Here is a 22,463-nt window from a genome sequence, read left to right on the forward strand (position 1 = left end):
GGCAGAACCACCTCTATGCAAAATACGAGAAGTGCCTCTTCGAGCAGACCTCTCTTCCATTCCTGGGCTACGTTATCTCCCAGACAGGTTTACGAATGGATCCCGAGAAGCTCTCTGCTGTCCTAAAGTGGCCCCGTCTGGAGGGGTTGAAGGCGATTCAACGATTCCTGGGCTTCGCCAACTACTATCATCTCTTCATTCCCCACTTCTCTTCCCGGACTTCTCCCATATCTGCGCTCACCCGTAAGGGAGCAAATCTTAAGGTATGGCTGCCCGAAGCTGATGAGGCCTTCCTCTCCTTAAATCAAGCCTTCTCCTCTGCCCCGGTACTGCACCGTCCGAACTGCAACAAACAATTCTACCTGGGGGTTGATGCTTCCTCCTCCGGAGCCGGAGCGGTGCTCACCCAAAAGTCTTCTTCCGGGAGAATGGTAACCTGCAGCTTCTTCTCCAAACTCTTCTCCTCGTCTGAGCGCAACTACTCCATTGGAGACTGAGAATTGTTAGCCGTTAAATTGGCGCTGGAGGAGTGGCGCTACCTGCTTGAAGGGGCTCTATACCCGGTGATCATCTATACGGATCACAAAAATCTGGCATATCTCCAAAATGCCCAAAGACTCAATCCGCGTCAGGCCCGGTGGTCTTTGTTCTTCGCCCGCTTCGACTTCGTCCTACATTTCCGCCCGGCGGACAAGAATGTCAAAGCCGACGCCTTGTCCCGATCCTTCCTGTCCTCCGATCAAGAGGAGGAGCCTATGCACATCATCGACCCCTCCAAGGTGATGAAGGTGGCCCCCTTGGATCTGACTCGTTTTCCTCCCGGTAAGACATTTGTAGCAGTACCAGATCGTGAGAAGGTTCTTCGCTGGGGTCATTCATCTAAACTAGCCGGCCATGCTGGCCAAAAGAAGACCTTCCTGCTCATCACCCGGCATTACTGGTGGCCTACCCTGCGCAAGGATGTGGTAGACTTCGTCTCAGCCTGTTCGTCCTGTGCCCGCAACAAAGTTCCCAGACATCTACCAGCCGGTCATCTCCTGCCTCTTCCCGTACCTGATGCCCCATGGCAACACATTGCTATGGACTTTATCACAGACCTTCCTGTCTCTGCCGGTTGTACAGTCATATGGGTGGTCGCCGACCGCGTCTCTAAAATGGCTCACTTCATCCCTCTGCCTGGTCTCCCGTCTGCATCAGAGCTAGCTAAGGACTTCTTCCTTCACATCTTCCGTCTCCATGGCCTACCCCTCCACATCGTGCCGGATCGAGGGGTTCAGTTCACCTCACGTTTCTGGAGAGCTACGTGTAAGCTGCTGGGTGTCACCCTGGATATCTCCTCCGCTTACCATCCACAGTCCAATGGTCAAGTGGAGCGGATCAACCAGATCCTTACCAGCTACCTCCGGCACTTTGTTAACGCTCACCATTCTGATTGGGTGGATCTCCTGCCATGGGCCGAATTCTCCTACAACAACCATGAGAGCGAATAGTCTTCCAAGTCTCCGTTCTTTATAGTCTATGGTCAACATCCCTGGATTCCGTTTCCCGTCTCCGCTTCCGTGGACAACCCTGCCGCGGAGTCTCTGGTCAGCGAATTTTCCACCATTTGGGAGAATACTAGGTCCGCACTTCTTCAGTCCTCCGAGCGGATGAAGAGACATGCTGACAAGAGACGTCTGGATCCGCCTCAATTCCGTCCGGGAGACAAGGTTTGGCTCTCCTCCAAACACGTTCGGCTCAGGATACCCTCCTACAAGTTGGGCCCTCGGTTCATCGGTCCATTCGAAGTCCTTAAATCAATCCAGTGGCCTACAAGTTGAAACTCCCAGCCACCTTACGGATTCCCAACTCCTTACACGTATCTCTCCTCAAACTAGTTATGCTTAATTCTTTTACCAACTATCCAGGTTCTTCCCCTGCTCCGGTTTCCGCTGAGGACGTTTTTGAGGTAGAGAATATTCTGGCCACCAAAAGGGTAAGAGGAAAAACCTTTTTTCTGGTGGATTGGAAGGGGTTTGGCCCAGAGGAGAGCACTTGGGAACCCAGGGAGAACATCCATGCCCCGCTTCTCCTTGAGAAATTTCTTTCTGGCCTAAAAAAGAGGGGGCGTAAAGGGGGGGGTACTGTAGCATCGACGTCTCTGCCTCCTGACAGGCAGAGACGCCGTCCCTCTCACCTCCCCGCTCCCCACGCGGCGTCCTCCTGCGCTCCTCTTCATGCTGCTGCCGGAGCGTGCAGCTTCCCGAGCACTGTGCTTAGGGCGCGCGCGCTCCCTCTCTCTTAAAGGGGCCGCGCGCGCCGTCCTGAGGAATCCCCGGCCAATAGCCGGAGGACCTCCCATATATAAAGCACCTCCTCCAAATTGGAGATGCCCGAGTAAAAGTTGATGCACAGCATACTTACCTCTGCTTCAGCCCTCAAGTCCCGTTGCCAGCCAGACTACTGTTCCAGTCCGCCAGTCTGACTACTCTCCAGCCCGACAGTCTGTCCTCCGTTCAACCCGCCAGTCTGTCTATGGGCAAGTCCGCCCGCTTACCAGGAAGCACCTGCCAGTTACCTGCCTGTTACCTGCTAGCCTACCTGGAGGCTCTGCCGTCACATGCCGTGACCACCCGTCAGCTAACCTAGAGACTGCTGCCTGCTCTGCCGTCACGTGCCGTGACCACCCGTCTGCTAACCTAGAGACTTCTGCTTGCTCTGCCGTCACGTGCCGTGACCACCCGTCTGCTAACCTAAAGACTTCTGCCTGCTCTGCCGTCACGTGCCGTGACCACCCGTCTACTAACCCAGAGACTTCTGCCTGCTTGTTGTGCCCTTCCGCTATACCGGTCAGTCCCAGTCATCTGACCCGTGGGAGCCACCTGCTCTCTTACAAGGTAGCACCTGGTCCCTTGGCTCGGTCCCTCCCTGGTCACGGAGTCGTTAGCCGCCGTACGACCAGGGTCGGTCTGAGTGGATACTTAGTTACGCCCCTCTGGGTCCCTCCTTGCACTGCGGCACAGAGGTTCCACCACCCGGACCCTTAACACTTTGTGGGGCCCATTATACTGTATACTGATTGGCCCATGACTTTGTCCAAGTTTTTCTTATTGGCCCTATGTGTGTTTGAGTTTGACATCCCTGCCTTATACGTTTGGCTTTTCACAAATACATCCTTATTTATTGATTATATCAAGCTGTTACTTGATCATTTGTCATTTTGTTTGAGTATATTTTTATAAATAGTTTTTGGGGTTTAGCTTGTTGACTTGTACCTCTTCATTCACATTTTATTTGCATTACAGCATTGTTTCATGTTTGATATTTTGGTGCCAAACCAAGCTGGGTGTGTACAAGGTCATAAGACAAGACAGTTATTGAAGATCTTGGCATGTCCTGGGGGTTGTATTTGTGGTCAGTGTTTGCCTTGCATTGTATAAACTAACACAATGTTTGCTTTTGAACAAAGGGAGATTTTGTGCATGGTCATGATCTGGTTATAAGGCCACGGCCCCGCTATCCGTATTTGGTCAGTATTTTTTCTCAGGAGTGGGATCCAAAACCAGGAGTGTGTGATAAATGCAGAATTGGTGACTTGTTTCTATTATACCTTTTCTCTGATTGTTTCTCACCTGGTTTTGTCTCCCACTCCTGAGAAGAAATACTGAACGAATACTGACCAAATACTGATAGTGGGGCCGTGGCCAAAGTAGTAGACTCTATTTCCCCATTTCCACTTTCTTGTAACTTATTTATAACATATGTCATGGTGTTGGAAACCTCCCCTTATAAGGTGGAGGGAGGTGATCCCTTATATTCTAATGGTTATGACTCGCCCCCAGGGCCGTGGGGTACTCGGCAGCCGGCCCTTCAGATGCTTGGGGGAAATCACGGTGGCTGGCCCGGTCAGTGGCCCAGGGCAGTCAACAAAATGGGGAATGATTATATTTATAGGGGTTTTAGAATAATTTGTGACGCCACCTGTGGATTCTGGTAAGAGGTTACCAGCGCTGCGACAGTCCACTGAGGCTGATGTTAGGGGCAGCTATGATGGGACGGCTCCCCACAGGTGGAGCAGGCCTCAGGGCAATGTAAAGGTGTAGAAAGATGGTGGAAGCTGGAGAGAGACGGCAGGACGGTCCCAGAGGAAGTACAGGCACACACACAGGGTAAGCTTCAATACCTTTACTGGTGGTGATGCAGGTACGGTCCAGGGCACTCAGGGTGAAGGGTACATTTCTGGACTCTCCCCAGTGAGCGGGTGTAAGGCCTCCTGATCTGTGTCTTTTACTCTCTAAGCTTCGGGCCTGCCTGGAGCTAGGCCTGGCTTGCTTACTGCTTCCTTCTTGTACCTACTGACCTGGCGGTAGGGTTTTCTCCTGGTTCCCACTATTCCTGGTCGCTGGAGCCTTAGTGGTACCTAACCCTGTTGCTGTGGTCAGCGGTTGGTTAACCTGGGACTTGTAGTTCTCCAGGGATTCCGGTTGTTCCTATGGGTCATAAAGATCCCTGTAGGCGCGGACCTGGTGTCCGGTATCTAAATCGGGGTGAGCTTACTAAGCTCCTCTGCCCCCTATGTAGCTCGCTTACTCCACTTGCCTTCGGCCGCTCGGGGCCCTCACTAGGCTTCAGGGCTGCTGGAGGCCTAGCTTGCCTCACACAGCAGCCTGCGTGCAGCTACATCCAGTCTCTCTGCAGACTGAACACTGACCCAGCTGCCTGGCTCCACCTTCCCTTTATATATCCCTATCAGGGCTCCCTCTGCTGTTATGAGGTGGAAGGTGGAGGTGTTTGCATGTAGTGAGGGCCTCTTGTGGAGAAATCCATCTATGCACCCTTCTAGGTTCTGTGGTACCAATGCGCAGCAGGGGCGCCACATTCCCCCCTAGTAAAACTCAGTACTCCTGGACTGAAGCAATTTTCATAACAGGTTAACAATAACATTTCTTCCCTTTATGGGAGGCACTTTTCTTGAACGTTGCAAAAACATAATGAATAATACACATATATACAATAGTTAAAGTTTTTGAGCAAATGTCAGCGAGTCCCCTAACAGGGTGTCCATTTCACTGCATAGGTAGCTTTAGAGGCATTCCAGGGAGTGCAATTATGTACAAGGAAACAGTTTGTGGGCTGCACACGCACATTAGCAGCAACACAACTTTACGTTCTGCAATGACCAGTTTTGATGAGATCCCTCCTCGGGTGTGTCCCTCTCATCCGGGTAAGCTGGCTTGTGGGGGACCTGCTCCAAACCCCCAACGAAGGTCCTGGGCGGGCTGCAGGACTGGTGTAGGACCACTGGTTTGGCCACGCCAAGCAGGTTTTAGTGGTGGTGGTCTTGTGAAAACCACCAGGGGGTACCTCAGGAGGTGCAAACTACGTACAATGGTGGGACCACTCATAGTTCATGGACTCCAAGTTCAGGTTACATGAGAGCTACCGGGAAACTAGTACCTCAAGGGCGCCCCCTCCTGGGCTGCGCCTAGTTATGGGAGGTGGGTGACCCGTCCTGGTCATCCTCCCGTTCAGTCAGGGTGTCCTGTTCCAACAGTTCCCTCACCCTGTGAACATTTAGGGCATGCTGTAAAGCCATGGGCACCATCCGTGCCACAGCTCCTGCTGGTGCGGCGACTGCTCCTGCCTGAGCAGCACCAGACGAAGAGACTTCTGCGGGGCCATTGTCGAGGGCCGCGGCGTTCTGCTGGGCTTCGGACATCGCTGCGCCCCCCTAGTGAACCGTGGCCTACCTTCTTTACTTTTCTTCCGGTAGGCCGCAGCTCCGCAGGCGACGGTGTTCTTTCAGGACCTTGCGTCGCTTGCGTCTGACGTAAGGGTGCTCACTGGACTCCTTCCAGGACCTTGCGCTTCCTGGTTCGTCGGCGCGGCGTGGGGCGTGTCCTGGGCTTCGCGCGCTTCAGCAGGTACGCCTCTCAGTTTCCCGCGATTACGCCCTTCTTCCCGTGCGGCAACACAGTAATGGCGGCAATCTTCGCCACAGTTAAACATACAGTTCTTATTAAAGGCGCACAGTACCCTGTGGCAACGGGCACAATACTCCGTCGTTGCAGCGGGCACGAAATCCTGTTCATGACGCCAGAAGTTGACGCGCCCCCAGGGCCGTGGGGTACTTGGCAACCGGGCCTTCAGATGCTTGGGGGAAATCACGGTGGCTGGCCCGGTCCGTGGCCCAGGGCAGTCAGCAAAATGGAGAATGATTATATTTATAGGGGTTTTAGAATAATTTGTGACGCCACCTGTGGATTCTGGTAAGAGGTTACCAGCGCTGCGACAGTCCACTGAGGCTGATGTTAGGGGCAGCTATGATGGGACGGCTCCCCACAGGTGGAGCAGACCTCAGGGCAGTGTAAAGGTGTAGAAAGATGGTGGAAGCAGGAGAGAGACGGCAGGACGGTCCCAGAGGAAGTACAGGCACACACACAGGGTAAGCTTCAATACCTTTACTGGTGGTGATGCAGGTACGGTCCAGGGCACTCAGGGCGAAGGGTACATTTCTGGACTCTCCCCAGTGAGTGGGTGTAAGGCCTCCTGATCTGTGTCGTTTACTCTCTAAGCTTCGGGCCTGCCTGGAGCTAGGCCTGGCTTGCTTACTGCTTCCTTCTTGTACCTACTGACCTGGCGGTAGGGTTTTCTCTTGGTTCCCACTATTCCTGGTCGCTGGAGCCTTAGTGGTACCTAACCCTGTTGCTGTGGTCAGCGGTTGGTTAACCTGGGACTTGTAGTTCTCCAGGGATTCCGGTTGTTCCTACTGGTCATAAAGATCCCTGTAGGCGCGGACCCGGTGTCCGATATCTAAATCGGGGTGAGCTTACTAAGCTTCTCTGCCCCTATGTAGCTCGCTTACTCCACTTGCCTTCGTCCGCTCGGGGCCCTCACTAGGCTTCATGGCTGCTGGAGGCCTAGCTTGCCTCAGACAGCAGCCTGTGTGCAGCTACATCCAGTCTCTCTGCAGACTGAACACTGACCCAGCTGCCTGGCTCCACCTTCCCTTTATATATCCCTATCAGGGCTCCCTCTGCTGTTCTGAGGTAGAAGGTGGAGGTGTTTGCATGTAGTGAGGGCCTCTTGTGGAGAAATCCATCTATGCACCCTTCTAGGTTCTGTGGCACCAATGCGCAGCAGGGGCGCCACAGTTACTCTTCAGATTCGGCTGTACTTGTTCGCATGCTTAAAGATCCGCTCCCATCTATATATTTTTTATTAAATCTGTGTATATAGCTATCTATGTTTCCAGGGTTAAGAAAGACCTACTGCCATATTTTGTGCTAGCCACTCCCAAAATCATTCCGAGGCCCTGGAGATCTCCTCTTACACCAAAAAGAATAGGCTGGGTGGAGGCGGTTAATGCACTCCCTCGTATGGAGGAACTGTGATGAACCTGTAGCCGCCATCTTGGTAATGATAAATCATATCCAGGGATGGCCACACTTCAGCAGCCCCCACCCTTGGGACCTTCTGTTAAAACGTCAACTAGATAGTTTCCCCCCATCCAGGCTCCTGTAAGATAAGAAGCCCCGGGGCCTACTTAACACTTGAATGCTAGGAGCTTCAAAGACTTCGAGAGGAAACACAGCCAGCAGGGGGGGGGGTGCTTCGTCTATCTGTACCTGACCATTTGTCCCATAGGACTAGTTTCTTTGTCTGTCACAAGCATGGAGGCATAAGATATAGAAACATGAAAAGTACACGCATGTTGAGTGGGATGGGCCAATAAAAAAATATCACGGCGTCCCGGAGCCATTGCGCACACAAGCCTCCGCGGTAGACGTTTGTACGTGCTCTGGAAGCCAAGATATAGCGCTGAGCCATTCCTGAGGACCGTATGGTATCATAATTGATATCAAAAGGTCGGTTACGGCGGCCCGAATCCATGGGAACCCCTGGGGGTATCCTGAGACCATCCCAGAAGAAGTTATTGGGTTCCTTAGAATTTGGGCTTCTGATCGAAGTTAGACCTGAGGGTGGAGACTGAGCCAGCTGACCTCACCAGCAGTGGGCGGGACGGGGCAGGTAAGATAGCAGGACAGACAAGAGATAAGTCAGTCTTGACCCAAGAATGGGGTGCTGAACATCTGAGCACCAGCTGAGGCCACCAAGGGGAGGAGCAGTTTGACCATGCGGTGGTAGGCCTCAGCCTGTAACAAAGAACCGTGCCTGCGACCGCAGAATCCTCTCCCTGCGTCACAAGAGAATCAAGAAACCGGTAACTGATATGCTGTGGTGATTCTGTGTGTTGTATTCCATTGTTGTATAGTTTAGCCTGACCTTATACCTGTGTATATTTAGTTGTATATTGTGTATCTAGTGTATTATTATAATCAATTACCTCAAGTAATTGTGGGCCTGCCTTTTATTCTGCATAACGAACGCACGTCCGTGTGAGCTCGGCTCAAGCCAAAAACGCTACCCAGGGTTGGTTCCTGACCCGATATAGGCCCATTCACGGACTGGGCGTATATCTAAAATAGGGACTGGTGGCAGCATACCAACTGGGGATTGGGGAAGGCTGGTAGTGACGGTCGGAGGTTCAGATATATATATTCCTGGCGCGGCCAAGGAAGATATATATACCACCCTCACTACAGAGGGCCCCGATACCCAGTAGGTTACAGGACAGTCTCTCTGGCGACCGCTTATCCTAGGTGCAGTTCCTTGACTGACCTGAGGCTAAGAGGGCGCTAGCGAGTTGTGCTGTGTAGTGACGTTACGGTTTAGTGACGTTGAAGGGGAACACTCTACCGTGTTCCCTGCGCTGGTTGCAGCTTCCTGGCACTACTTTCTCTAGGTGCAGTACCTTGACTGACCTGAGAGGTAAGGGGGCGCCAGAGAGCTGCACCCACCGGCCGGCTTTCATCACAGGAACGTAGGGCATTTCATAACAGGTCAGACTCAGTGTGGTTCGCTACATGGTAACCCTGGATCCATTTCAAAGAATCTCAGCAGTTTCAGCCATGGTTGACACAAAGTGATTTATCTGATTAGTTACAGAATAAAGATCTCCAGATTATTAAAACGTGAAAGCTTGTGACATTCCCACCCTTTCCTTCCTCTTTTCTCTCCTTTTCTTCTTCTCTTCTCCTTATATTTATGTTACTTATACAAGGTTACTGATTGATTGATCTTTTCTAAGCTAAGGTTAACAATGTTATTACACAGACTTATCATTTCTCTGAGGCACAGGAGTTTCCTTGGCCTTTAGTTCCTTCCAAGACCTTGTTTAGCTACACTGTTTGTTTATACTGTTATACATAATCAATAAAAATATATTAAACTAAATGTGTGTATATGTCTATGTAAAGTAGTGTGTGTATATGTGCATGTAATGTAGTGTGTGTGTTGTTGCAAAGTCACTAGTAGTGTGTCAGAAGGGAGGTATGTGTCGCTGAGACTCTTAGCCTCAGTGATATGAAAACATGCAAGTTCTCCTGCATAAGAAGGTGTGAGTTAATAGAACCACATATACAAGGGAATGTTTTCAGTGGATAACGAAGTGCAGGGTGGGACGTTATCCACCATCCCTCCAATCAAGGGAGTGTCTGGGCTTTAATTAATCAGCCCTGACACACAGGTGTGCTCAGTACCTGGGGAAATTTTACTCCAGGGAGGAGCTAGCACGTGTTGTGTTTAACCTGTGTGTGGCTAATTGTGAGTGGCCAGACCTTGGCCGAGATACGGACTGTGCTGCAAGTTTTGTATTTTGTTTTGTCTCTTTAGCTGAATGGTTTGTGTTTTCTTTATGGACTCCAGGGTGGTTTATGACTGTTAAATAAACTAACCCGAAAATTTAAAGAGACAGTATCCCATGTTTTACCTCCGCATACAGCCGAGCTTGTCACTATACCACAAGTGTATATGTGCATGTGTATGTGACGCGCCCCCTGGGTCGTTGGGTACTCGGTGCCGGTCCGGTCGTTGCTTGGGGAGATGTCACAGTGGTGGTGACCCGGTCCGTGACCCAGGGCGGTCAGTAAAAAGGGGGATTTTATAGTTTTTATGTATGCAGTTCGTGACGCCACCTGTGGTATGTGGCTATAGGTAGCCACCGCTGCAGCGCCGGTCCTCTGAAGCTGATGTTTAATGCAGCAGATTTGGTTTGGCTCTCCACAGGTAGAGCTTAGCTCCAGGGCAGTGTAGATGTTGTAGTGAAGTAGATGATGCTGGGCGGTGTAGTGCAGCGCTGATGAAGCAGTTAATAATCAGTCCACAACTCAATGGCGGTTTCCTCTTATGTTTACTTGCGGTGATTAGGCAGACCGGGACACAGGTGCTGGCTAGAAGTGGAAGTCCGGGCAGGCTAGAAGTGGAAGTCCGGGCAGCCTGGAAGCAAGTAAGGTATCCACCTCGCCAGGTGGCGTTGTAGGCCTTCCCTTTTGCACTAATCTCTCTGGCCCTGCTGCTTGTAGCTGTGCTGCAGCCCTCGTCCCTGAGTACAAAGTCCTTGTGCTCACCCATATGGCAGGCAGCTCGGGCCTTGCTGATGCGTCGCTCCCACATTGTGGTGCTGGGCCCTGCAGTGCTGCTGAGCCTCCGGGCGTCTGGTGGGGCCTGGAGACCTGCAGTCTCCTCCCCTCTGGTTTCTGCTGCTGGGCCTTCAGTGCCCCACAACCTTGGACTCCGGTGTCCGGTTATTCCGTGCTCCTATCCTCAGGGGTGAACTGCCGCGCAGCTCCACTCCCCAGGTCTTTTCTCTTCAACGTCCTAACTTCAACTCCTCACACTAAGTCTAACTAACCCCACCTCCAGATCCCAGTTGCCAAGGGGAGGAGCTCCCCTTGCTGGTCTGGAGCCAGGAACGTGTTGCTTGTTAGTATACCTGACTAGGGGACCCCTGCTTGCTTCCAGGCATGGCATCACCTCTTGTGAGGGAGGCAATGCCACTGTGGCAACTGGACCCCTGGGGTGCCACATATGTGTGCATGTAAAGTAGTGTGTGTGTATATGTACATGTAATGTATGTATGTGTGCATGTAAAGTAGTGTGTATATGTGCATGTAATGTAGTGTGTGTGTGTGTGTGTATATATGTGCACGTAATGTGTATATATGTGCACGTAATATAATGTAGTGTGTATGTGTGATTGTAATGTAGTGTGTATGTGTGATTGTAATGTAGTGTGTGTATATGTGCACATAATGTAGTGTGTGTATATATGTGCACGTAATGTAGTGTGTGTGTATGTGTGCATGTAATGTAGTGTGTGTGTATGTGTGCATGTAATGTAGTGTGTGTATGTGTGCACGTAATGTAGTGTGTTTATGTGTGCATGTAATGTAGCGTGTGTTTGTATGCATGTAATGTAGTGTGTGTGTGTATGTGTGCATGTAATTGTTACACGCACGCTGCCTAAGTTCAGATAGAGGCGAGACCGGTTACATGAATTCGTTCGAATCCTGGGGGAACCGTTACTCAGGGCGACCATAGGCTGCAGCTTTTCTCAGGCACACGATAGATTCATTTGCTGACCAGAAACATCTGACAAGAGTCTTCATAAAAGGTAGAAAAGTAACATTTAATGAGGCATGGCCAGTGCAATGCAAATGTCGCTTTGAGCAACAGGCTCCAGGAATAACAGTAAGGTCTCCTTTGCAGCACAGCAGTACACGGTCTATTATCCAGTAGCACAAGAGCAGCACAGTTTTAATGCATACACAACCACAGGCTTTTCCTTAGTGCAAGTAAGCACTAAGAGGATTGCTTGGTGCACCTGGGAGCCGGGTTACGGGTAGTTTAGAGAGATGGGCTGGTCTAGCTACCCACATACCTCACCTCTGGGTGTGGTTAACAGCCTATATAATGGAGGTTGTTGTTTGGCACATGGTCTGTCTGTCTGTCTGTCTGGAGGGAGAAGGCCTCCCGTGGGTGGCTTTCTTCAGACTGAGCCGTGTACTGGATGACTACCAGCCTGTGTGACCACAGAGCTGGCTAACCAGAGTTTTTGCTCAAAGGACTGTTTTCTTTGTTTTTGCCTGCACTAAAGGTTGTTTGTTTGCATTTTGCTTTTTGTTTATGAAGGCAATAAACCGTTATGGACACTTAAAGGAGCATGTCTCCTGTTTGCCTCACATCGCACCTGAGTGAGTACAATCCCTACTATGAGTATATGTGCATGTAATGTAGTGTGTTTGTGCATATGATGCAGTGGGTGTGTGTATATGTTCATGTAATGCATATGTATTAATATACTCCTATACCTCCACCTTCTCCTGTATCCAGCCCTGTGCCGCTCTTCTCAGTGACATCACCGCTCTTCAGACTCTCTGTCTTGCTCTACACTCTATGTGTGAGCTGGAAGTCTTTTATAATGTAAATCTATGGAGCTTTATTCTGAGCTTCATTCTCACGCTCCATAGACTTGCATTATAAAAGCCACACTCGGGTCACGCAAAAGGTAGTGTAATCCAGAGAGTGATGATGTCAAGGAGAAGTGGAGCAGAACGGAGCTAGACACCGCAGAGATCAGCGATAGGTGAGTATGTTATTACACTCACACTACATTATATGCACATATACACATTTAATACAAAAAAATATAGATGGAAGGCTTCTTTAAAGGCTTATTCATAAGTCAGTATATTATATCTATTGGAGCAATCAGACAGACCCCCAGCGAACCATTTGCTCGTCTTTATCCGGAAGTCCCATAGACAATGAGCAGAGTGGAGGTTGAGCATTTGCACTTCTGCTCCTTTCATGATGTGACTCTACACAACTTTCCAGGTCCCAGAACCCCATTTTCGGAATTGCTGGGGGTCTGACTGGTCACGGAGTTATCTTGGGAAAACTCTCAATGGGGTTGAACACTAGTGAAAAATATTAAAAATAAAATAAAAATATTGTTACCTACTGATCCATTTCCTCTCCTCTATACCGCTGCTGGGGTCCCCCGCCAATATCTTCCTGCAGCCAATCAGCAGTCCCTGTGCCGGAAACGAAAAACAAGAGATGAACAAACGCCATGGTCATCACAACTTTTTTGTTACCCAGCATTTGCAGATTAAGGCTGTGTGCCCACGTAGCATTTTTCAAGCGTTTTTGATGCGGAATTTCCGCAGCGTAAACGCTTGAAAAACGCTTGGTAACACACACCCCATGGTCCCCAATGGGATTCCGCAAGTTCTATGCACATGCTGCGGATTTTTCCGCAGCGTTTATGCTGCGTTCAAAAATCCGCAGCATGTCATTTAATTTTGCGTTTCCGCAAGCAGAATTGCCTTTGTTCAATGCATAAAAAACGCAAAGCAATTCCGCATGCGTTTTTCCGGGAGAGGACTTGCATTTATGCAGCAGAAATTTTCTGCTTCATAAATGCAACGTGGGCACATAGCCTAAGACTTTTCTTTGTGCTTCTGTAGCAGTTATATCAGTTTAATATGTGATAGAATTCTATCATTGAACAAATTAGTTTCTTACAAGTACTGAAACTTTCCATTGCAGTAATATGCAGTGAGCCAATGATCTCACAGTGACCGGGGCAGCGTGCGGTGTACAGTGCTGTGTATACAAGCGCCTGTGCTTCCTGTTCTGCCAGAGCTCTGCCGTATCAGTCACAGATCACGTCTCTGCTGCGCAACACAACGCCACCAGTCAACCTTGCTGTAATCATGGCCGTGTCAGACCTCAGCGAGTATAGTGAGTATGGGCCATCATTCAGTGGCTGTTTTGCATTGAATATATTTATTTTTATTTGTGTCTGTTATTAGGTGGAATGTTCTATGAGCATAGAACTCGCTGGTTCAACACCTGACCTATAACATGGGGATGCCTTTCTCATCCATTTACTTTCAGTTGCACCTTCCTGTATTAAGGCTGCAGATTTATAGATTTATGTAAGAGATTTATTATCAGTAAACCTCCCAGCATATCCTGTTTCACCCATGGGATCGGACGGTTCTTGTTTTTCCAGCTCACTTTCAATATACAATAAGCAGAATAATACCTGATTATTCAGTAACGCTCTGTTCCTCGGGCAAGATTTGCACAAAGTAGTTTATGAAAACAAACATTAGCAGGAATCTGTCACTGTTTTTTTTCCACCTAATCTGAGAGCAGCATAATGTAGAATCCAGCAATGTGTCACTTACTGGGCTGCTTGATGTAGTTTTCATAAAATCACTGTTTTATCAGCAGGAGATTATCACTGGTAAACCTGCTGTCATATAGTCCACCATATTAATAAGCTCTGTATAACGATGCCCCCATCACTGATTGGTTGCTTTCTGCCTATGCACACTGTACACTAAAAGCTGCCAATTTGTGGTGTGGGCACGGTTATACGGAGATCAGCATTCAGAGAACTGGTAGATCTACAGCAGAGAAAACTGTGTTTATATAAAAGTTGCAAAAAGCAGCTCAGTAAGTGATAGATCACCGGAATCAGGGTCTCTGCCCCTACATCACGCTGATCTTACACTGTGTTCCAAATTATTATGCAAATAATATTTTCTCGGATTTTCCCAAATTACCTATATGAATTGCAGTCATTGTAATTTCCCAGTCAAATAACTATTAGAGTACAACTGAAAGGTTTTTGTACAAACTGCCTATGATAACAGTATATTTTTAAAAAAATAAAAAACTCAAACTGCACTCAAAATGGATGTTCCAAATTATTATGCACAGCAGAGTTTTCAACCTTTTCATTTTAATAAAGAACAAAAAAATGGTCATTTTTGAAATTATAAGCATTAGCAGGTTATTAGAAACTGAAATCAAACAGTTTTCAACTCAAACCTTTATTCTAGGTGATGTTACATTTGCACATAGGACCCCTTGTTCGAAAGGAGCTTCTGAACTCTCTCATTCATTGAATTTGTCAGGTTTTGGATGGTTTCTGCTTCAATTGTTTTGCATGAGGACAGAATACCCTCCCAGAGCTGTTGCTTAGATGTGAACTGCCTCCCGCCATCATAGACACTCCTTTTGATGATGCTCCAGAGGTTCTCAATGGGGTAGAGGTTAGGGGAGCATGGGGGCCACACCATAAGTTTGTCCCCTTTTATGCCCATATCAGCCAGAGATGCAGATGTGTTATGTGCAGCATGAGACGGGGCATTATCATGCATGAAAATGACCTTGCTGGGAATGCACGGTTCTTCTTCTTGAACCATGGAAGGAAGTGCTGTTTGAGAAACTCAACATACATTATGGAGTTCATCTTTACCCCTTCAGGGATCCTAAAAGGGCCAACAATCTCTCTCCCCATGATTCCAGCCCAAAACATTACTCCACCTCCTCCTTGTTAGTGCCGTAGCCGTGTTTGCATGGGGTGTCCATCAACTAGCCATCCTCCACTCCATCCATCGAGATCATTTCATGCATGATAATGCCCCGTCTCATGCTGCACATAACACATCTGCATCTCTGGCTGCTATAGGCATAAAAGGGGACAAACTTATGGTGTGACCCCCATGCTCCCCTGACCTCAACCCCATTGAGAACCTCTGGAGCATCATCAAAAGGAGTGTCTATGATGGCAGGAGGCAGTTCACATCTAAGCAACAGCTCTGGGAGGGTATTCTGTCCTCATGCAAAACAATTAAAGCAGAAACCATCCAAAACCTGACAAATTCAATGGACGAGAGAGTTCAGAAGCTCCTTTCGAACAAGGGGTACTATGTGCAAATGTAACATCACCTAGAATAAAGTTTTGAGTTGAAAACTGTTTGATTTCAGTGTGTAATAACCTGCTAATGCTTATAATTTCAAAAATGACCATTTTTTTGTTCTTTATTAAAATGAAAAGGTTGAAAACTCTGCTGTGCATAATAATTTGGAACATGCATTTTGAGTGCAGTTTCAGTTTTTTATTTTTTTTTAAATATACTGTTATCATAGGCAGTTTGTACAAAAACCTTTCAATTGTACTCTAATAGTTATTTGACTGGAAAATTACAATGACTGCAATTCATATAGGTAATTTGGGAAAGTCTGAGAAAATATTATTTGCATAATAATTTGGAACACAGTGTAGATGAGGTAGCAAAAACTTGGTGACAGACTTTCATTAAACTTGTACTCTTTGAGTTAAATGGAGCTAATCTATGACTTTGCAGCATGCGGCGTTAGTAACAAGGACAATACAGATGGATTTCCACTCTGTAGTGTAAGACTATATCAATCTTATCCTATTCTATCCTATATGTTCTTTCCATGGTATTGGATGACTTTTAATGGCAGACGGTTCTTAATAGACATTTTCTTTCATGCATATTTTTGGTGGGGACAATATTGAGACATATCTTACTTTTAGTTTATATGACACTAGTCAGATTTAATACTCTGCCCTCTGATGGCATCTGTTCCTTTTTATTTTAGTTAGGAACAATCTACAGAGAAATATGGGGAAGTATATACTGAAATTGAAAAGGCTTAAGATGATAGATGCGGCTAAGTGGAACAAACTATCTAATATAGTTTACTTAGCATATGTGTTGATTTGCAACCAAAATACTACTACCATGTGATTGGATGACCACAAGACACACTAATGTATTTACTGTATACATTTGGCCAATAGAGGGGGGCTTGACACCTAATTGTTTATACTGTAGAGGATGCTATGGCCGCATTCACCAGCTGATAGAGAGTGAACAATGCCGCACCACCCACTCACCACTGTGATGGAGAGTGGCTCCTACTACACTCAGTTAATACCCACATTGAAGCGCTATACAGGAATGAACGGTGTGATGTGGGCGGCACCAACTGGGGGAGGGGTAGAAATGAAGGCGCCTCATCCAAGCTCACTCCGCTATGCCCTTCACTCAACCTGTGGCCGGACGCTCGCCTAAGGGGCAACACGCAAAGAGACCCTATGTTGGTTTGTCCTGGATATTTTGTGTATTCATAATAGCTGGTTCCTTTGCATTACAACTATTACTCCTAATTCTGCTAAGTAATTTTTGCCAGCATGGATATTTATATATCTTCACAACACCAGACACAGGATAGTGGTCTTCAACCTGTGGCTCTCCAGCTTGGTCAACGTATTGTAGACTATGGACTTGGCCTGAGGTTGACGGCCAACCAGATCATCATTCCTGCAGTCAGCCACAGCAGTTTATGCCAGTGCTGCGAGGTCACTGAGATCCACCGTGTGGATACCTGGCAATGTAAAGGCAACATATATACAATATATATAGTCATACGTATAAACATATGTACAAAGCAAAAACAAACTACCAAGTAGTTGAGTAGCCAGCCCAAAACAGGCAATAAAGGATGCAATTGCTGCATATATACAGAATATTCATATATATATATATATATATATATATATATATATATATATATATATATATATATATATATATATATATATATATATATACAGTACAAACCAGAAGTTTAGACACACCTTCTCATTTAAACATTTTTCTGTATTTTCATGACTTTGAAAATTGTACATTCACACTGAAGGCATCAAAACTATGAATTAACACATGTGGAATTATATACTTAACAAAAAAGTGTGAAACAGCTGAAAATATGTCTTATATTCTAGGTTCTTCAAAGTAGCCACCTTTTGCTTTGATGACTGCTTTGCACACTCTTGGCATTCTCTTGATGAGCTTCAAGAGGTAGTCACCGGAAATGATCTTCCAACAATCTTGAAGGAGTTCCCAGAGATGCTTAGCACTTGTTGGCCCTTTTGCCTTCACTCTGCGGTCCAGCTCACCCCAAACCATCTTGATTGGGTTCAGGTCTGGTGACTGTGGAGGCCAGGTCACCTGGCGTAGCACCCCATCACTCTCCTTCTTGGTCAAATAGCCCTTACACAGCCTGGAGGTGTGATTGGGGTCATTGTCCTGTTGAAAAATAAAATGATGGTCCAACTAAATGCAAACCGGATGGAAGCATGCCGCTGCAAGATGCTGTGGTAGCCATGCTGGTTCAGTATGCCTTCAATTTTGAATAAATCCCCAACAATGTCACCAGCAAAGCATCCCCACACCATCACACCTCCTCCTCCATGCTTCACGGTTGGAACCAGGCATGTAGGTTGGAACCAAAGATCTCTAATTTGGACTCATCAGACCAAAGCACAGATTTCCACTGGTCTAATGTCCATTCCTTGTGTTCTTTAGCCCAAACAAGTCTCTTCTGCTTGTTGCCTGTCCTTAGCAGTGGTTTCCTAGCAGCTATTTTACCATGAAGGCCTGCTTCACAAAGTATCCTCTTAACAGTTGTTGTAGAGATATGTCTGCTGCTAGAACTCTGTATGGCATTGACCTGGTCTCTAATCTGAGCTGCTGTTAACCTGCGATTTCTGAGGCTGGTGACTCGGATAAACTTATCCTCAGAAGCAGAGGTGACTCTTGGTCTTCCTTTCCTGGGGCGGTCCTCATGTGAGCCAGTTTCTTTGTAGCGCTTGATGGTTTTTTCAACTGCACTTGGGGACACTTTCAAAGTTTGCCCAATTTTTCGGATTGGCTGACCTTCATCTCTTAAAGTAATGATGGCCACTCGTTTTTCTTTACTTAGCTGCTTTTTTCTTGCCATAATACAAATTCTAACAGTCTATTCAGTAGGGTTATCAGCTGTGTATCCACCTGACTTCTGCACAACACAACTGATGGTCCCAACCCCATTTATAAGGCAAGAAATCCCACTTATTAAACCTGACAGGGCACACCTGTGAAGTGAAAACCATTTCCGGTGACTACCTCTTGAAGCTCATCAAGAGAATGCTAAGAGGGTGCAAAGCAGTCATCAAAGCAAAAGGTGGCTACTTTGAAGAACCTAGAATATAAGACATATTTTCAGTTGTTTCATACTTTTTTGTTAAGTATATAATTCCACATGTGTTAATTCATAGTTTTGATGCCTTCAGTGTGAATGTACAATTTTCAAAGTCATGAAAATACAGAAAAATCTTTAAATGAGAAGGTGTGTCCAAACTTTTGGTCTATACTGTATATATTTTCCCCACTATATATACGTATTTGATACACTGCCGAATTTGAAAGTATTCCCACCCACAAAGAATTGAGAGGTCTGTAATTTTTATCGTCGGTACACTTAAACTGTGTTAGAATCTAAAAGATAAAAACCAAAAAATCACATTGTATGATTTTGAAATAATTAAATTGCATTTTATTGCATGAAATAAGTATTTTATCAACTACCAACCAGCAAGAATTCTGTCTCTCACAGACCTGTTAGGTTTTCCTTAAAAAGCCCTCCTACTCTGCACTGATTACCTGTATTAATTGCACCTGCTTGAACTCGTTACTTGTATAAAAGACTCCTGTCCACACAATCAATCACACTCCAGCCTCTCCACCATGGCCAAGACCAAAGAGCTATTTAAGGCCACCAGAGACAAAATTGTAGACCTGCACAAGGCTGGGATGGGCTACGGGACAATAGGCAAGCAGCTTGATGAGAAGGCAACAACTGTTGGCACAATTATTAGAAAATGGAAGAAACACAAGATGACTGTCAGTCCTCCTCTGTCTGGGGCTCCATGCAAGATCTTGCCTCGTGGGGTAAAGTTGATTCTGAGAAGGTTCAGGAATCAACCCAGAACTACATGGAAGACCTTGTCAATGGCCTGAAGAGAGCTGGGACCACAGTCTCGAACATTACCTTTAGAAGCACACTATGCCTTGATGGATTAAAATCCTGCAGGTAATGCAGGGACCCCTGCTCATGCCAGCACATGTCCAGGCCTGTTTGAAGTTCGCCAATGACCATCTGAATGATATGGGAGAAGGTCATGTGGCCAGATGAGACCAAACTAGAACTTTTTGGTATGAACTCCATGCACCGTATTTGGAGGAAGAAGGATGAGTACAACCCCAAAAACACCATCCCAACCGTGAATCATGGTGAGGGAAACATCATACTTTGGGGGTACTTTTCTGCAAAGGGGACAGGACGACTGCACCGTATTGAAGGGAGGAAACATTTTAGCCAACAACCTCCTTCCCTCAGTAAGACCATTAAAGATGGGTCGTGGCTGGGTCTTTCAGCATGACAATGACCCAAAACACACAGGCAGTGGCTCCGTAAGAAGCATTTCAAGGTCCTGGAGTGACCTAGCTAGTCTCCAGACCTGAGCCCAATAGAAAATCTTTAGAGGGAGCTGAAACTCAATGTTGCCCAGTGACAGCCCTGAAACCTGAAAGATCTGGAGAAGATCTGTATGGAGGAGTGGGCCAGAATCCCTGCTGCAGTGTGTACAAACTTGGTCAAGAACTACAGGAAACGTCTGACCTCTGTAATTGCAAACAAAGGTTTCTGTACCAAATATTAAGTTCTGTTTTTCTATTGTATCAAATACTTATTTCATGCATTAAAATGCAAATTAATTATGTAAAAATAATACAATGTGATTTTCTGTTTTTTTTTTTTTAGATTCTGTCTCTCACGGTTGAAGTGTGCCTACGATAAAAATTACAGACTTCTCCATTGTTTTTAGGTGGGAAAACTTGTAAAATCGGCAGTGTATCAAATACTTATTTTCCCCACTGTATATACACAGCGGGTGAAAAAAGTGTTGAATATTGGTGTTGAACCAATTTTCTAAGTAAATGTATTTCCAAAGGTACTACTGGAATGACATTTTCCCCAGATGTCAGTAACAATATATCCAATTCACACAGGCAAAGAATTCACACCATAGATGTCCATAAATTAAGTTACGTGTAATAATGAGAAATGACACAGGAAAAAACTATTGAACACATGTAGAAAGAGAGGTGCAAAAAGCCATGGAAAATCATGACACCAGCTGAAATCTATCAGTAATTAGAAGGCAATCCTGCCACTTAGTGAAAAATAATATCAGCTGCTTCAACTGATGGCCTTTAAAAAGGTGTCTCATTACCAAGGTGCCACACAAGAAACATCTCATGATGGGTAAAACCAGTGAGCTGTCTCAATTTTATTGTTGCAAAACATATTGATGGAATTGTTTACAGAAGAATTTCTAAACTACTGAAGGTTCCAGTGAGCACTGTTGGGGCCAAAATCCAGAAGTGGAAAGAACATAATTTCACCATAAACCGGCCACGACCAGGTTCTCCCCGCAAGATTACAGACAGAGGAGTGAAGGAATTATCAGAAGAGTAGTTGTAGAGCGAAGGACAACCTGTGGAGAGCTACAGAAAGACCTGGAATCAACAGGTAAATTATTTCAACAAAACTATAAGTAATTCACTCAACCTTCTGTATGCACATCCACCACACAAGACTCCATTGCTGAACAAAAAACATGTTCAAGTGGATTTTACCGCTTCACCTGCGGGCCATTTTCCATTTTTGCGCTTATGTTTTTTGCTCCCTGTCTTCCGAGAGCCATAACTTTATTTTTTGGTCAATATGGCCATGTGAGGGCTTATTTTTTGCTGGACAAGTTGTACTTTTGAACGACACCATTGGTTTTACCATATCGTGTTCTGGAAAACGGGAAAAAAATTCCAAGTATGTTGAAATTGCAAAAAAAAGTGCAATTTCATAATTGTTTTTTTTTCCTTACCACGTTCACTATATGGTAAAACTGACCTGCCATTATGATTCTCCAGGATATTACGAATTTGTAAATACCAAACATGTATAGATTCTTTGTTATTTAACTGATGAAAAAAAAATCCAAATAGCGCCATTTTCCGAGACCCGTAGCGTCTCCATTTTTCAGGATCTGGGGCCGGGTGAGGGCTTATTTTTTGCTCGCCGAGCTGACTTTTTTTTATACCATTTTGGGGTAGATATGATGTTTTGATCGCCCGTTATTGCATTTTATTGAAATGTTGCGGCGATAAAAAAACCCGTAATTCTGGCCTTTTGATTTTTTTTCTCCTTACGCCGCTTACTGATTGGATTAATTCTTTTTCATATTGATAGATCGGGTGATTCTGAACACGGCGATACCATATATGTGTATATTTGTTTTTTTTTAGTGTTTTATTTTGAATGGGGCAAAAGGAGGGTGATTTAAACTTTTATATTTTTTTTTAAATATTTAAAATATTTTTTTTTTTACTTTTTACATGCTTCAATAGTCTGCATGGGAGACTAGAAGCTGCGATGTTCTGATCGCCTCTGCTACACGCAGGCGATCATCAGATCGCCTGTGTGTAGCGGAAATGCTCACTTGTTATGAGCGCCGACCGCTGGGCGGCGCTCATAGCATCCTGGCAATGACAGCTGCAGGGGTCTCCTGCAGACCCCAGGTTGGCATACCAACCCATCGGCGACCCGTGGTCATGTGCCACGGGCGCCGATGGTCGGGACTAGTGATGTCCTTCCGCTGCGGCCATGTTAAATGCCGCTGTCAGAAATTGACAGCGACATTTAACATGTTAACAGCCGCGGGTGGATCGCGATTCCACCCACAGCTGTTAGGGGCGCATGATAGCTGATCAAATCAGCTGTAATCAGCTGTCATGTCCCCCTAAAGGTGCTGGCTCATCGCCGAAGCCTGCGCCAAAGGGAGAGACATGACATGTGCCGTACAT

The 22,463-nt window shown here is 46.4% G+C and overlaps 1 protein-coding gene across 7 annotated transcripts in view; it reads left to right on the forward strand.

Moving 5' to 3' along the window:
* LOC141161252 (toll-like receptor 1) overlaps positions 1–22,463 on the forward strand; it is a 69,565-nt gene that overhangs the window by 31,005 nt on the left and 16,097 nt on the right. Inside the window, exons 1-3 of one of the 7 annotated variants that reach the window (XR_012250632.1) lie at positions 12,224–12,466; positions 13,435–13,629; positions 20,950–21,132. The gene's annotated coding sequence lies outside the window, so the exon portion shown is untranslated. Of the gene's footprint in view, positions 1–11,873; positions 12,075–12,223; positions 12,467–13,434; positions 13,630–20,361; positions 20,426–20,927; positions 21,133–22,463 lie in introns of those variants that run through there. The other 6 variants (XM_073646080.1, XM_073646073.1, XM_073646065.1 and 3 more) reach the window with 6 other exon arrangements.

Source organism: Phyllobates terribilis, unplaced genomic scaffold, assembly GCF_046119375.1.
Source record: "Phyllobates terribilis strain yellow unplaced genomic scaffold, ASM4611937v1 Scaffold_1__5_contigs__length_1240528914, whole genome shotgun sequence".
Classification (NCBI taxonomy): Eukaryota; Metazoa; Chordata; class Amphibia; order Anura; family Dendrobatidae; genus Phyllobates; species Phyllobates terribilis.